Here is a 3,867-nt window from a genome sequence, read left to right as displayed (position 1 = left end):
CTGCTCGGCGTCAACGATAAACCTTTCAGTGCATTATCATCTGCTGTCGCATAAAATGGTGTGTCCACTATCTGTGTAATGCGGTAGCAACCTGAGAATGTTTTTCTGTTAGACTCCAAACATCAAAGTGGACTGTATCTGCCACTGGCGATCGCGCAGTACTTCAAAGTTACAGTCTGTATGCATTGTATTAACTGCTCGGCGTTAACGATAAACATTTCAGTGCATTATCATCCGCTGTCGCATAAAATGCTGTGTCCACTATCTGTGTAATGCGGTAGCAACCTGAGAATGTTTTTCTGTTAGACTTCAAACATCAAAGTGGACTGTATCTGCCACTGGCAAACTGTTTCGTAGGACTGTGACTGTGTCTACTTGCAAACAACCATTTTACTGGAAAACTGGAACTGGTCATTATACTGTTTGTAGTGATGACATATGCGGTAAAAGCCGCAGTAATTAAAAGTGTGTCGTGAACATTACCGGAGGCTTTCCCGCAACAAGTGTTTTACGGTAATTCAACGACTTTTCTACCATGAGAATCCGAGGGCAGAATAAAAGTTGCAGGTACTTCACTTTCCATCCCGCCGATGATTTTTCTGTGTCTCAGATTACAATGACATCCAACCACGTTTTCTGGATGCTACACTCATTTTTTCTGGCAGTGTAGGTCGACTTTCGTACCTCAGGCACGCGTCAGCTCGGCATTACGGATGGCACTGGTGTGTTCTCATTATTCACAATGCTGCACTACTCGTACAGAGCGATTACATAGGTATGATCAGCCCTGTTAACCACGTATGTTAACGCGACCACTTCCCAAACGGAGAGGTACGTCAAACCTGGCTCGAATCCACCTGGCAGGTCAACAACGAGGAATCGGTGTCAGCCAGCCTGGAAGTGGTTTTCAGATGCTTTCCCACTATGTGAATAATACTTATATGGATATGGTGTGTGTTCTTTCGGACATAGTTCTGGCAATACCGGCCATGACCTTCCCCTTCTGTGCGGATGTACACATATTACCCGAACTCTTACGGGACTTGGTAAGAATGTCTTCCAAGAGTAATGAGTGTGTTGGGTAGGGACACTACGAATGTAGTGTGTGGACATATAAGGTGAGAATGTGGGTCTCGCGGGAGGCTTGTGCGAGATAGTTCCTGCAGTCGCACTATGCTCTGTGCCCTCGGTGGCTCAGATGGACAGAGCGTCTGCCTTGTAAGCAGGAGATCCCAGGTTCGAGTCCCGGTCGGGGCACACATTTTCACCTGTCCCCGTTGATATATATCAACGCCCGTCAGCAGCTGAAGGTGTTAATATATAATTCTAATTAGATGAATAATAGGCTGGTTCGCATGTTCCGTCTCAGATACACGCTACGCACACATTTAGAACACTTTCTCCCACTTGCACACAGAGTATACTCTATAAGCAGCCAGACTGGGATACACTGCTACTGTGGGTTGGGTTGTTTGGGGGAAGAGACCAAACAGCTAGGTCATCGGTCTCATCGGATTAGGGAAGGACGGGGAAGGAAGTCGGCCGTGCCCTTTCAAAGGAACAATCCCGGCATTTGCCTGGAGCGATTTAGGGAAATCACGGAAAACCTAAATCAGGATGGCCGGACGCGGGATTGAACCGTAGTCCTCCCGAATGCGACACTGCTACTGTGCTGGAAGATAGACTGAAGACTGATGACCTTCGCTGCACGGTCTTCTTGAACACATAACCAGCTCTTGGGTGTGACTGGAGTTAACAGCAGTAAATTATCCGCGTCAGTCAATCTTTTTTGTTTCATCTCACGACGCGTTTCGAGAGTTTACATTTTCATCTTCAGGTATAACAATGATACTGTGTTACATATTTGCTATCAGAATAAAGCCAGTTGTTCCATTTTGCTACAAAAAGGTGAAACAGCAACTTCTTAGAGTAATATTGCACCAAAATTGTAAATTCTAGACGGTGGTAGACTAATTTACAATCTGTTCCAGTGCACAAAACCCTGCTGTTCGTCATAAATTTAATCTTTCCACAGAATACGAACGAATAAAATAAACAAACCAAAGATTATAACGATGCAAAGATATAGTGTCTTGCCTCAGAGATCATTCGTTCTATATTTGGGAAGGTGCTTGAGATGCGGTGCGATTACATTGACGCCGTGTAATACGGTGAACGTCTTGTAATGTTATGTGTGCCTCACTGCTTTTTTTTTAAACTAATTTGTGCCTGATTTTATTCTGAGAAGCTCAGTAATGTCTGTAAATACCGAAAATGTAAATGCGATTTAAAAAGTACTTGAAGTGAAGTGAAGCGCAGCTGGACAGCAACAAACTCTTTAGCGCGCAATCCCCGCAACGACGGTATTAGAGAATCTTTGAGTATAGACTCTAAAAAAGACAATTGATTTTATTAAAAAAAGACTGTTAATCTGTATCTTGTGGAAAGAGGACGTGTTGCTAGGCCGTCGCTCAGAACGTATTGTTATATTTAATGAAAACTGATATTCTAATGATAAAACCGAGTGAAGTATGTGTAAGAGTTGCCAAACATTTATTTGTACAAAATTTTTGGAAGCGAAGGCTAGAAATATCTCGTTTTAGGAAAAGGAACGGAACTTTATTGTCGTTGCCATCTATCAATCGACAGAATTGTAAGTGTACAAAGCTCACTAAAATACAGGAAAAGAAATGCATTCTCTATAGTGTTCATTCAATAAGTAACAAACTCTCATAATTTATTAATTACGGTAATTGGGTTATGTTCTTGTACAATAGCATGGTGCTGAACTCCACTGACCAATTTTGATGTAACAGGACGTGTAGTTTGAAGGAAGTTTGTGTGCCAAGCAATCTCCTTTTCTCACGAAAAGCAGATTGCTGTTTGATCTTACTTAACAACAGTGGTCCCTTAGGTATGAAAGGCTACGAAAACTTGGGCTCAAAGCTATCCGCAATACGGCCAAGTAACTAACAGAGTCGTATTTTAAACCATAAAGAACAATAACTTCTTCCAAATTGCAGTACGTCAACAACTGGTGCAGAAGGAGGCAGCAACCAAAATTCAGGTACCAGTTACGACTTAAAGTAAAAATATCAATCAAAGATCAATCTCTCTCTCTCCAAACATATATATAAATATTCATAATAGTATTAAAAAAAAGGTCATTTTACAGTCTGTCGGTGAAGTCTGGTATGAATCGTAACAGCGCTGCCAATACTTTTTATCCAACCTAAGTAAATACGTATTTATGGTCCACAATGCAAGTCAGTGATAATCTCTGAGGCAAGGCACTATATCTTCACATACTTATAATCTTAGTTTTTTATTTTATTGGGTCGTGTTCCGTGGAAAAAATTTGATTAAAAATGTATGTCTATGACGAGCTGCAGAGTTCTGTACTCTGGAACAGATTGTGGATAATTCTATCACCGTTTGAAATTTACAATCTTAGTGGTTCAAATGGCTCTGAGCACTATGGGGCTTAACTTATGATGTCATGAGTCCCCTAGAACTTAGAACTACTTAAACCTAACTAACCTAAGGACGTCACACACATCCATGCCCGAGGCAGGATTCGAATCTGCGGCCGTAGCAGCCGCGTGGTTCCGGACTGAAGCGCCTAGAATCACTCGGCCACCCCGGCCGGCGGTTAACAACAGTAACTGCAAAGGTGCCTGGGTGACACACGCCTAGTGATGCCATCAATAGATGCACGACCGCAGTAAGTGGGCAGTTGACCGAGACGAGCTCAATAAGCGGGATGGCAGGCTGCGAGTGGTGGCTTGTGGTGGGCTGGAGGGGCGCGATGCCCCCTCCCGTCCTGCGGAGTTGGCGCTCCAGACCCGTGGCCCGCTGGTCCGCCAA

The 3,867-nt window shown here is 43.3% G+C and overlaps 1 non-coding gene across 1 annotated transcript; it reads left to right on the top strand.

The window, feature by feature from the left end:
* Positions 1 to 1,182: 1,182 nt before the first annotated feature.
* Trnat-ugu lies at positions 1,183 to 1,257 on the top strand. Its single transcript has one exon. It is a non-coding gene; the product is annotated as a tRNA-Thr (tRNA).
* Positions 1,258 to 3,867: the final 2,610 nt, after the last annotated feature.

Source organism: Schistocerca piceifrons, chromosome 7, assembly GCF_021461385.2.
Source record: "Schistocerca piceifrons isolate TAMUIC-IGC-003096 chromosome 7, iqSchPice1.1, whole genome shotgun sequence".
Classification (NCBI taxonomy): Eukaryota; Metazoa; Arthropoda; class Insecta; order Orthoptera; family Acrididae; genus Schistocerca; species Schistocerca piceifrons.
Note: the sequence above shows the minus strand (reverse complement) of the source record. Positions and strands in the feature narration are given on the sequence as shown.